This window comes from Amblyomma mixtum, chromosome 3 (genome assembly GCF_055824585.1).
Source record: "Amblyomma mixtum isolate Tamu chromosome 3, ASM5582458v1, whole genome shotgun sequence".
NCBI classification, from domain to species: domain Eukaryota; kingdom Metazoa; phylum Arthropoda; class Arachnida; order Ixodida; family Ixodidae; genus Amblyomma; species Amblyomma mixtum.
The window spans coordinates 14996575-15010097 of NC_143014.1; the positions used below are offsets into that span (position 1 = coordinate 14996575).

Genomic DNA, 13523 nt, shown 5'->3' on the forward strand with positions numbered 1-13523 from the left:
TATTCTTCGCGGTGTAAACAACGTTCACCCCATACCTCGCCCCCACTTTCTTTAGGCGATGTGAAATACCGTGGACATAGGGAATTCCTATCAATCTTTTTTTCCTCGCATCCTCTTTCAGGATGACCTCGGGCCTACCGGTCCTGGCCAAGATCCTTTCAGTGATAATTAAAACTGCGCGAACAAAACAAGGACACGAGCAAGAAACCAGACAACATACACGAGCGCAGTTTTTTTTTCTTATCTCCTCTTATTGTCCGAAACAATCCACGTTGATTACCAGGCGCCTAGCGGCACACAAGTGACTCATAACCACGCGCAAACTTTACCTCAGAAAGACGAAGGTTATGAGCCACGTGCCTTGTCCACGACCTGTCTAACACGCCAAGAATCACAGACAAGCAATGAAAAGAAGACAATCTCATCCTACATGAACAAAAGCCATCTGAAACATGAAACAAGTGTAAATTGGCAACAACCCATAGAAGCTAAAAGGGTGACATGAAACAAGTGTAAAGTGAGAACCTAAATATAGAAAGCTACAAGGGTGACGCTTGAACCCTACAGTACTAAGAGGAAGGCGAACATCTAACCATGACGGTATGCATTGCTCCCTTCTAGAAACTCGATTTCTTTATCAGACAGGTGAATTGACGGCGTGCTCACACATCGATCTGCGCTCTTGGCAATAAGAAAGGCCTCAATAATTTCCCTTTCAGTCTTCCCTCCCGCTTTCGCGAGGAATTCAGCATCTTCTAAAAACGCTCCACAGTCGCGTTTTTCACACTTCGCGCAGTGAATGGCCATATTGCTTCCTGATTTGCTTGACAAATTGCGCTCATGCTCACTCGCCCTTTCAACACACACACTGCGCTTGTGTGTGTTGTCTGGTTTCTTGCTCGTGTCCTTGTTTTGTCCGCGCAGTTTTAATTATGAATGATTCTTACCAACTAGCCCGCCAGAAGATTCTTTTGAACTATATTTCTCCTACCCTGGGCTGTGTTTTATGTAACATGCCGAATGACAAAGCAGCAACCTTCTGTACATCCCTCATTGCTGCCTCCAAGTGCAAGTGCCGTGTTCTTAGCTACTGCTTGAGAAAGAAGATCGTCCCGCCGCAAGTGTTAGCCATCTTCGGCACACCGGAACCTTCTTGGGGTCACACCAGGCGGGTGAGCAAGGTTTTGAAATCGGAATGCTGGAGACAAGTCCGGTTCTACACTGACTGGCTGCGCGTTCTTGTTTACGAAGGAGCGGATCCTGGTGTTGCAAGTCGACGCTTTGCGGGACTGAAAAGAATGGCAGCGTGTTCCACCGAAGTTTTGTGGCACAGTGTCCGCGCGACACTGCCTTCGGGGACTTGTGCCAACAAGCCAAGCAGCACGGTTTCGGTACAAGGAGATGCCAGCATCCCGAATAACATACTACGTGTGCTGGAAAAGGGGCCCAAGTTTTCCTTCGAGCCGGGGTCAAAACGTTCTCAACTTGTAGCAACAGTGCGACAAATTGCTCACTGCGCAAGTAGCCAGGACAAGGATCGTGTCATCGGGGATGGAATGGACAGCCTACTTCGTACAGTAAGTGAAGGACCTCCTAAAAAGCCACCGTTGAAGAAAATTGTTAGCTTCTTGAAGGAGGAAGGCCTTACAATAATGCAGGCTGACAAGGAAGGCGGGTTTCTAGTCATGCTGGCAGGAATGTTTGAAGTTAAATCTATGCAGGCTATCAATAAGAATTTTCGACCGGTAGAGTTTTCCGAGAAGAAGAACAAGAGCGAGGCGAGGAAGCTCCTCAGGAAGGTTAATCTCGACTCAATGGCAAAAAAGATCAAGACGGACCAGAAGGGGTTCCTGCACGCGTTTTTCACTGGGAAAACGCACAAGGTGGATTGCCCCCTTCGAGTGATAGTGTCAGAGAAGGACAGCTGGCAAAGAATGATGGCAGATTTCTTAAAGAGCGACCTGAACAAAGTAGTGGGACCAGACCCGTTTCTTGTCCTATGGGGTTTAAAATGGGGAGATAAACACGTATTCCCCGTTTAAGCGCGGCTGACACAGTTCAAAACCGCGCGGACCCCACCCCGTGGTCGCGTACGCTACTGAGCGCACGCCGACCACGGCGGGCCGTGCTCTACGGGAACAAAGGAACGACACACTGGCTGACACAAACAAGGCATTTATTGCTATAGCAACAATAACGCCAGCTAGCAACAAAATACACTGAGGAATCTAGGATGTCCGACTCACCAGCACGGCTACGAGCGAACGTCCGCCCACGCGAGGGCAAAGGGATAAACTCCGAGGTCGAGCGGGACGAGCTCGGCGGGAGTAAGTTCCGACCGAGGCGCCCGTCGACGAAGAGCGAAGCTGCGAGCGAAACGTCCGTTCGCTTCCCGTTGCCGAGGGAGAAGAGACCCCGTCGCTCCCCGCGAGCGCGCAGCAAAACGCCATCCGTGGCGCTGGTGTCGCTGCGACGCGAGCGCCCTCCCTTGTTAGTTACAGTAACCGAACCGAGAGGAGTGCTTTTCGGGGGGGGCAGCTAACAACAGTGGGGTGCGTTGAGGGAAAGCGAACGCAGGGGACGAAGGCGTCCCCACATCCCCCCAACCTTAAATAGACCCACGCGCCTGCAAGTTACATGCTATGGAGGAGTCTCCTGGTCTTCATGCACTTGAGGCAGGTAGTGCAGCGGAGGTCACGCCGACAGGGTGCACGCAGTCTTCCGCGGTATTCCGAAGGCGGCGTGAAGGTCTCCGCTGGGACGACTCGCATGGCCCGCGGGCTATGTGCCCGCAGGCCCGCGAAGAGGAGGGCCGGTTGACCACTGCAGGCCAAGATTCCGCAGTAGTCGCCAGGGCAGCAGCAGCCGGAGGTGGCTGCTGTCTGGTCTCGCCACGGCTGCCCCGGATGGATGCGGCGAACAGGATACAGGCCGCTCCGTCGCAGCAGGCGGCGGCGAGACGATGTGCACAGGACAGCAAGCCGCAGTGGCTCCAGATCTGTAAAATTTCCGAAACACACTCCGCATGCCTTTAACGTAGGTCACGGGAGGGGAAACGGCGTACACAAGGGCCTCGTGGCTCAAATGCTCAACTCGCTAGCAAAACGTGTCGGGCGGCTGTGCAATGCAAAGTTCGAGTGAACAAAGCCCTTTCTTGAGTTGAACGAGAATGCTCGGTTCATGCGAGGTTAAAAAAAAACGGGTGGCCAGCAAAGTGCGCCCCCTCTCAATACCACGGTCCGGTGGTCGTGTCACTTTTGACAAGGTGCAGGCGGCTATGAATAGCCTTAGGCCTCACTGCCACAGTGAAGGTCGACGACCCCCAACAAAAGAAAGACCCGAAACGGGTTTCGTGCGCGCAGCCGCGAGGAGACATCAGCGTTGTGGGGTGGTCCTCCCCGCTCACTGCACAAAGCAGCTTGAGCGATCGGCGCCCACCGTATCGGACGGTGTCGGAACGCCCGGTGCCGAGCTGCAATACCAGCGAGCTCGTTAAGGCACCCGTGGCCCCAGGCCACCCGGCTCCCAGAGCCGCGACTCCCAGAGTCGAAAAAGAGACAGCGAGAAAATATATACAGAAAACTCGGACCACCCACGCGGCTTCCGTACTCACTCGCTTCGGGCTCGGCAACTCCGCGGGCGCTAGGCCTCGCGCTCCCTCGATGCGGACCAAGTGGTTCTTGAAGAAACTCCAGGAAGAAAACTTCACAAAAAAACATGCTGAACATGTCGAAAAGTTCAAACATGCTGCAGCGCAATACACCTCGCACTCAAGAAAGCATGCCGCAGGTCCTAGCGATCAAAATTCACTCTAGGCCTAGCACTTGTCAAGTCCGGACAAAGAGCGTTCCTCGAACCGAACAGACTGTCGTCCAATGTTCCAAGAGCAGGCCCCACGTTGGGCGCCAGATATGGGGTTTAAAATGGGGAGATAAACACGTATTCCCCGTTTAAGCGCGGCTGACACAGTTCAAAACCGCGCGGACCCCACCCCGTGGTCGCGTACGCTACTGAGCGCACGCCGACCACGGCGGGCCGTGCTCTACGGGAACAAAGGAACGACACACTGGCTGACACAAACAAGGCATTTATTGCTATAGCAACAATAACGCCAGCTAGCAACAAAATACACTGAGGAATCTAGGATGTCCGACTCACCAGCACGGCTACGAGCGAACGTCCGCCCACGCGAGGGCAAAGGGATAAACTCCGAGGTCGAGCGGGACGAGCTCGGCGGGAGTAAGTTCCGACCGAGGCGCCCGTCGACGAAGAGCGAAGCTGCGAGCGAAACGTCCGTTCGCTTCCCGTTGCCGAGGGAGAAGAGACCCCGTCGCTCCCCGCGAGCGCGCAGCAAAACGCCATCCGTGGCGCTGGTGTCGCTGCGACGCGAGCGCCCTCCCTTGTTAGTTACAGTAACCGAACCGAGAGGAGTGCTTTTCGGGGGGGGCAGCTAACAACAGTGGGGTGCGTTGAGGGAAAGCGAACGCAGGGGACGAAGGCGTCCCCACAGTCCACAACTCAAAAGAACTTCTTGGCACGCTAGAGAACATCCCTTCCGCCAACACGGCCTTCTCCGTAGATATAGAAGACTTATTCTACTCCATTCCCCATGATGCCTTGTTTGTAGCCGTCAGACAACATATCGAAGATCATGGTGAAGTTAGCTTCCGGAACGAGGTTGGCATGTCTACGGAATAGTTCCTGGAACTGTTGGACTTTTACCTACGCTCGACTGCGATATGCCATCAAGGGCAGTTTTACGTGCAGGAAAGTGGCATCTGCATAGGATCCTCCGTGGCACCTGTTTTGTGTAGTATATTCCTTTCTTGCTTTGACCGACGCATGGAACATCGCCTTGGTGACCTTCATGTTGTGCGCGTGTTTAGATATGTCAATGATTTCCTAGTAGTCCTTAACCTCTCTTCCACGTCTGGCCTCCCTGAAACTGTTAGCAACGTCCTTAATGTTTTCAAAGCAGAAGGAACAGGACTTAACTTCACTTATGAATTGCCTAAGGACAGTCGGATTCAGTTTCTAGATGTTAGCTTGCACTTCACAAGCTCACATATCTGTGGGTCCTACAATCCGCGAATGAAAAAGCAGTTCCTTCCGTATGACAGTGCTCATTCAAAGTTAGTGAAGAGGGCAATTGTTCATCTAGCCTGCCGTTCTGCGCTTGAAGAGTCATGCTTGCATAATCATGAATCGAGCCTTAATATGCAGATAGAGAGACTGTATGCCGCAGGTTATCCGCGGCGATTAGTTTCTAGTGTTTGCGAAGACCTGCTACAAAGGATTAAACAAGGGAACCGTAGACGCAGAGAAGAGGAACATAAACCAGTATGCGTTATACCATACATTCATCGCGTGGCGCATAATCTAAAGAAAATTGCAGGCAGATATGGTGTCCGGCTTGTGTTTTCGGCACCGGTTAAGTTGTCTAGGGTGTGTGCCATGATGAATAGTGATGGTAGGCGACAAGAGTGCAGAGTAAGCCACAGCACCATGTACACTCAATGCGCCTCTGAAGTCGTTTATCAGGTTCTCTTATCGTGTGGCCAGACGTACATCGGCCAAACAGGGCGTTGCTTTAATGAAAGGGCGAGTGAGCATGAGCGCAATTTGTCAAGCAAATCAGGAAGCAATATGGCCATTCACTGCGCGAAGTGTGAAAAACGCGACGGTGGAGCGTTTTTAGAAGATGCTGAATTCCTCGCTAAAGCGGGAGGGAAGACTGAAAGGGAAATTATTGAGGCCTTTCTTATTGCCTAGAGCGCAGATCGATGTGTGAACACGCCGTCAATTCACCTGTCTGATAAAGAAATCGAGTTTCTAGAAGGGAGCAATGCATACCGTCATGGTTAGATGTTCGCCTTCCTCTTAGTACTGTAGGGTTCATGCGTCACCCTTGTCGCTTTCTATAGTTAGGTTCTCACTTTACACTTGTTTCATGTCACCCTTTTAGCTTCTATGGGTTGTTGTCAATTTACACTTGTTCATGTTTCAGACGGCTTTTGTTCATGTAGGATGAGATTGTCTTCTTTTCATTGCTTTTCTGTGATTCTTGGCGTGTTAGACATGTCGTGGACAAGGACGTGGCTCATGACCTTCGTCTTTTTGAGGTAAAGTTTGCGCGTGGTCATGAGTCACTTGTGTGCCGCTAGGCGCCTGGTCATTAACGTGGATTGTTTCGGACAATCAGAGGAGATAAGAAAAAAAAATGCGCTCGTGTGTGTTGTCCTGTTTCTTTCTCGTGTCCTTGTTTTGTTCGCGCAGTTTTAATTATGAATGATTCTTACCAACTAGCCCGCCAGAAGATTCTTTTGATACTTTCAGTGACTCTAGCCAGAGTGTGATAAGGAAAACCTGCTTCCATAAGCCGGCGGATTTGTGCCAGGAAGCATTTTTCAATCTTGTGGCAGCAAGATTTTGAGAAGGAGGCTTTTAGGCAAGAACTAGCAATGCCGGCCTTCATCCACTTCGAATGACGAGATCTGTGATTGAGGTGGGCTTTTCCGTCCTTGGGCGATACTCCCAGCACACCCCACTCGCATGGCAACCAATCTTCAGGTCTAGGAACTGGATGGAGCCTGACTGCGGTAATTCAAATGTGAACTTCAGACCGTCGCCCCTTTCCTTGAATACCTTGACGACGTCCGGGGTAACCCTGGGGGAACTATCTTTTAGGAGGATCAAAAAGTCATCAACATACCGGAAGACTCTTTCAGCAAGATCAGTAAGGCCGGCCTTGCTAGTTCTTGCCTAAAAGCCTCCTGAAAGGATCTTGGCCAGGACCGTTTGGCCAGGACCGGTAGGACCGGTAGGAAAGAGGATGCGCGAAAAAAACGATTGGTAGGAATTCCCTATGTCCACGGTATTTCACATCGCCTAAAGAAATTGGGGGCGAGGTATGGGGTGAACGTTGTTTACAACGCGAAGAAGCTTGCTGGTGTGTGCAGTGCTGTGCGAAAAAAGCTTGAGCATGGTGGTGTCTGCGGGAGGGGTAGTTGTTCGATAGCCCACAGAAAAAGGATCGCAGATTGTGACACAGGTGCTGTATATCGCATTCCGCGTTCCTGTGGGAAGAATTACATCGGCCAGACCGGTCGGTGTATCAATGAGCGTTTAGCGGAACACCGGAGAGCATTGAAAGGTGCTGTGTCTTCTTACCTCTCCTTGCATTGCAGGGGTTGCAAAGAGTGCTTTCCCCACCTAGATAGGACAAACATCTTGTTCAGGCACAGCGATAAGGTTTGCCGGGAGCTGATGGAAGCTTACTTGATCAAAAAAGAAGGAGACGCGTGTGCCGCATCACCGTCGGTCATCCTGCAGGAAAAGAAGATTCCTTTTCTGCGCAGGTTCTTGGGTATGAGCAGACAGTATGGGGGGTTGGCTTGATGTGATTGCACTTGTTATCCTGTTGTTGTGTTCGTTTTCATCGTTTTCACGCAGGAATGATATGTCATGGCTTTCCTTGCACGCGTGGTAGTGGTTGTTGTGTTTCGATTTTGTATATTCTAACGCCTTTAAAAGCTTCCCTTTCGTGAATAAAAATTCAGTTGATAGTCTGCGCTTGTGTTGTGTCTCCTCGTTCGCTTTGGTCCTCGTTTTTTTGCGCTGCTAAGTATGAATCCACACCAACAAGCCCAACTTTCTGTACTTACTCTTTATGCTAGCACAACTTTCAACAACTGCAGAAAGTTGATATTTACAAAAGAACAACAAACATCTCTTCTTACTGAACAAAACATCTGCAAAGCAACTGGAAGGAATAGTAATATAAATCGGAATTTAACGTCCCGGAGGTGTATTGGAGGGCTTTGGACTTCTTACCGCGTTTGTAGACTTAACGGCATCGGAAAGCACGCATAACTGGAGGTGATACAATCATGCAGAATAGTACTCAACAGCAGGTAACTTTGTGAGCTGAGGTACCGTAGATGCAACTAGAATTACATACGTCCGGAATTTTGGCATTGTAGCTTGCGTGCCTGTTGAAACAGAACATATGAGATAGCGTACAATGCGGTCCGCCAGAGGATAATTGTTTACTTCAAGACGCTGCCTTTAGCCCGGCATCGGCTAAATCAGACAGAGAAAAGGACACCATACTAAGTATAACGACACTGTAGATGCCTGTGTCCTGTTTTTGTGCAAGACTGTACTTGTGTTTCAATTTTTGTCATGGTATCATACATACGAGGGTATGTAAAGAGAGAAGATAAGCAGTCGTCCTCCAGGGACGACTGCTTATCTCCAAGAGAAGCAAAGAGAAGCAAGAGAAGCAAATATAGTAGGTACCGGCAGAAAGTAAGGCAGGTAGAAAATAATTTCAATTTTATGTTTATAATGTTGCCATATGTGGTACAGGACCAGGTTAACTGGAAGTCAGTAGGAGAGTTTTTTTTTCAAGTATTTCAACACATTTTAGGAGGAGGACACAGAAAGAATTTAACAGAAGGGGCGCTGTACTCCGACTATTTTTACTGAAGCAGACACTCGCTACAATTATACGGAATGAAGGTAGTGAACGCATTCGCATTCATGACGGTAGGAAAAGAAACACAAAAACCTAGTAGATTAAGGAGAGCAGATTACATACTATCGCCTGTTTAACAATCCTCGTCTTAAAATGCAGCGCTGGATTACTTTTCCAAATATAATTCATAACCAACTAGCCCCGCAACGTGTTTTGTTCTGTAGGATAGGCTTCTTCCTGTTATGGACATAGCTATACTGATGGTGATGAGCTTTTTTCGGGGTCTGATAAAAGCGGAGGAGGTCACATTTTTTAACTTCCACAGAGCAACCAAACCTCTGCTGTAGATGTATACGCTACAAACTTCTTTGCAGACATTCCGTATAAATGACGCAGTGTTGTATTCAAGAGATGTCCCACATTTTCAAGCTTACCTCGATAAGGAAAAAGTGTGGCGACCGCATCTGCTCTTAGCTTCTTTAATCCATGCAACCTTCTTTGCTCGAAGCGGGCTGCATTTGTTAAAGGCTTCATATGCGCGGTAATTGCCTGGCATTCACAGAATGTGTTATCATAGTTTTAACTTGAGTTGGCAATGTTTGTGCGCGAACAGCCATGGTGCGCGAATGGTGCGCGAACGGCCATATCTGCAAATTTATTCCTGCGACCACAGCGTTCACTAAACGGCGAGCGTTCTCAGAGGCTTTTTCCAAGACCTCTGTCGAGTCTGTTGCAGCGCAAACAAGGCAGCGGGCTCGGTGTTCTGCTAGTGCACTCGTGTGACATTTACGGGCGCGGATGCCAACTGTTGCTTTGGGATTCGCATCACGGAGCCAGGACGTCCGAAAACTAACGAGTACAGAGGGCAAAACGCATGCCCAGAACAACCAAAGTGTGCGTTCCGGAGCTCCCAAAGCCGCTGCGACCAAGAAATCAAAAAATGACGATGAAATTCTATGAGTTTAACAGCACATGTTTACATCCAGACCATTTTTAACCAAATCTTGTGGCTAGTTATCGCGTGTTACGCCAGAAACACGCTCAGAGCGTGTTCTAGACATGCGTTTTGCCCTCTGTACTTTGCACCCACCCTCTTCATTGCTCTATCCAAATTCTTTAGGCCGCCGTACTGTCAACACAAATTCCCGGAAGCAACAATACGGCCAGTGAAAATTGCAATACTCGTTCCCATTCCTACTGAGCCTGTCTACAGCACACATGTGTCACCTTCCATGATCCTGACGCGGCGGAAGTTGGTCTGGGCCCGCATTGCGTAACCTGTGACAGCGGGACATCACTAATTATTGTAAACATTAAGCAAACATGGCACGTGCGCAGGTAGCAAATGAAGTAAAACGTACGGTCCGCAAAGAACATACGCGAGAAGCAGCAGTGGTTTCCATCAGTCTCGCTTTGCCTGTTTTCGGCACTTCCTGAGCAGCTCCTATACGCTTCCTGGAGCACTTAGTGCTTTAACCGACACTTCCGTCTCGGCGGTGACGCGAGAATTAGGGACCATTGCAACGCGGCGCGGCCAACGTGAGTCTTGGCGGGATGGGGCGTGCGGTGTAGCTGCGAAATGTAGGCTCCCTACTGTCGCTGTTAGACACTGCGTTATAAATATGAGAGAAGCCAACAGCTACAGAAACCAAGGGGCACAGGGGATTTTTAATTTATTTATTTATTTTGTGCGGTTGTTCGATTTAGAATACTAGTGAATATGTTATCTCTTAAAGCTAATTGATTAGAAAAGCAGAAGAAAAAACAACCACATGCCGCCGGTGGGATCCGAACCCACGACCTCCGAATTACGCGTCCGGTGCTCTACCGCTGAGCTACGGCTACGGCTGTCAAATCTTCTGCTTTTGGGGGTCTTTATGTTTACAAATAACCTAACCTTGGGAGTATTGACCAGCGCCACCCACGTTCTTAAGCGGCGGACGTAGCACGTCCTGAGTTACCGCTGATGTGACGTAGAACGTCATCGAACGGCGAGGGTGGAAGCTGTGTGAGAACCCTCTTATGCTTCCTATGGCGTCAAGGCTGCCAGAACCGAGGCCCTCGCTAAGCAATTAAGCAAACAAGGGAAGGGGGATGAGGTGCTCGTTATAAATATGAGAGAAGCCAACAGCCACAGAAACCAAGGGGCACAAGGGATTTTTAATTAATTTATTTATTTTGTGCTGTTCGATTTAGAATATTAGTGAATATGTTATCGCTTAAAGCTAATTGATTAGAAAAGCAGAAGAAAAACAACCGCATGCCGCCGGTGGGATCCGAACCCACGACCTCCGAATTACGCGTCCGGTGCTCTACCGCTGAGCTACGGCGACGGCTGTCAAATCTTCTGCTTTGGGGGTCTTTATGTTTACAAATAACTTAAAGGCCTACTTGGCTGAAATTTTTCAAACTGTAGAAAGGTTGTTTTTTCATAGTACACCCCCCTATTATGCTACCCACAAAACATTACGCTCCAGTTTCAAGCAGTTACGGTGCCAAAGGCACGCAAAAATCGGAGTTTTCAATACCGAAACTGGAAAAACGGACGCCATTGCCGCCCGCCGGAAGTGACGCATGTTTGAGACTAGAGTCCGGACAGGTTCGGAGCGTCTGCTCGTTGCGGCCCGAGCAAAGCGCGTGCAGCACTTTGTGCGATAAATACTGGTTATATGTGAAAACACACATCTTAAAACGGCTGAAACGCCATAGGAAAAGTTTCAAACGTGTTTTATTTGCTGTAGTAGACTAGAAAACTCCTGGCTCTACCTCGGCGAAGATGATCACGCCGCAATGCTAGTGAGCGTTTTTTGCCTGGCAGTATTCTATTACAGCTTGTGCAAAGTTCGGACGTAGCGGACGAAGGAAGCATATTCAAATGGAGGCCAAGTAGAAGTGCTTGTATTATCAAGACGGCTTTTTTGAGCACGTGCCAACAGCACATGTGCGCTCTGCTCTGCGTGCAATGTGGTTGTTGTCTTGATAGAAAAAAATGACCTGCCTTCTCCTTTTCCTTCTCATTTTTCTCCGCGGTCGAAAGGTATTCCTGCCTATGCATAGAAATTTGGAACAGGTGCTGTGAACGCGAGGTAAACCAATAAAAACAGCTGGATGTCTAAAAAGGGAGCTCAAGAAAATTAAGCGCTGCGTTAAGCGAAAGAATATGCCAGAAGCAAAATTTGTGCTGCAAAATAAATATATATTTTTTTCTTCGAGGACCGTGGCATCAGTGCGGTGCCGATGGTGGGCTGGTTCATCTTTGCGCGCCTCGGTCGGGCAAGCCACGGCGGGTTGTGAAATACATGCCGATTCAAATGATCAAAAACTTATGCGCTGCGTTCATTACTGTATTTACCTAGAACCACTTAAAGCCCGTGTACTGCAGGGGCGGAAAAGTTTTTCTAATATTTTCAAACCACACAGCTGGGCAGAACGACGTGGTTGCCGGACCCCAGTCGACCGTATACACCGACCGCGCAAATTACCGTAGGCAGTGTGTCTGTATCGACTGAGTAATAATGCAGAACATATAATCGATAACGTGTTGTCTTCATTTGAAAATGTTATCATTCGAATAACATGCGTTCAGTTCTATGAGGTCTTGTAGACGCGCCTTGAATGGTAACGCTGATTAGCTTCCTTTAATCGACCTGAAGTATGAATGGCGTGAGGCAGTAAGAAATTCGACGTTTTCAGTAACGCTCATGTGGCCTTCCAGGATTCTCAGCTCGGCCTGCGAATCTTCGAGGCAGCAGATACACTCGATGCACGGCGGCATTATTGCGCATTGGGCAGAGTTGTACCTGCAATAAAGACGTGCATATGTGGATTTCTTTTCAGACAAAGCAGGCCTCTCCTTAGACTTCTGCCTGGTGTAAACAACGTGCCGTCAAAAGGGGGGCGTTGCTCGATGAGCAAAGCCGTCCACTTTAGCTTCTGAACCGGCTAAGCTAGCTTGTGCGCGCGGTCCTCCGTCCTCTTTATTCTCACGATTAGAAACACCTCGAAGCGTTCTCCGAATTATAACCCTCTCGGTTCGTGGCATGCTTTGCCGATCGGGCCAGAAACGCGTACGTGCTCTGTGGCATGATGTAGACCGGGACAGGGCTAAGCGCGAGGCAGAAACGTCAGTCACCTACCACTATCTTTTTTGAAGAAGAGAGGGGAATTCACGTTAAAGCCTCAGCTCCAGACAGCTGACACCAGCTTTCGAGATCGGGGGGAAAGGGCAGTGGCCGAGAGGTATACATGGTGCATTCTGCATTCCTCGTATTCCTTTCCGCGGCCACGCGTCGACATGATGCCAGCAGTTAATTTTTCTCGGAGACCATCGAGCGTCGCGGTGAAAACAGCCAGAAACGCGCCACAAGGAGCTTACAAGGGGTGCGCACTCACTTCAGAACGCCTGAAACTGGCGAGCCGGCGATGCCGGTGTCTCAATTGTGCGTCATTTCCGGTCAGGTTTGTTAGTTGTCCAGAACACCGCTAGGGGACTGCGTCGTCTGCTGCAGAGGTTTTTGAACGCTTCTAACTAAAATTCTAGACGCTTCACAGCCCTAATATTCAATAGAAATATTGTTCATAACATCCGCACTATATCCAGCACAAAATTAGCCGAAGTAAACTTTCGGTCAAGTAGGCCTTTAACCTTGGGAGTGTTCACCAGCGCCAGCCACGTTCTTAAGCGGCTTAAGAACGGATCCCACCGGCGGCATGTGGTTGTTTTTTCTTCTGCTTTTCTAATCAATTAGCTTTAAGTGATACCATATTCAGTAATATTCTAAATCGAACAACAGCACAAAATAAATAAATTAAAAATCCCCTGTGCCCCTTGGTTTCTGTGGCTGTTGGCTTCTCTCATATTTATAACGAGCCCTTCCTTCCCCTTCCCTTGTTTGCTTAACTCCGTTATAAAGTTATTTGCAAATGCAGTTATGTGCAAATGGTCCCCGTACCCAACGGGCTGCTGGTTGCGTAACCGAAAACGAACGCGATCCGCGGTAACCGCTGTTAAACGTTACCGTGTAACGAGTGTGTCTAGGTGACA

At 49.2% G+C, this 13523-nt stretch overlaps 1 protein-coding gene across 6 annotated transcripts in view; it reads left to right on the top strand.

Annotated features, from left to right (window-relative positions):
* sli (slit guidance ligand) overlaps positions 1-13523 on the top strand; it is a 567521-nt gene that overhangs the window by 126097 nt on the left and 427901 nt on the right. The gene's annotated exons all lie outside the window — the stretch shown is intronic.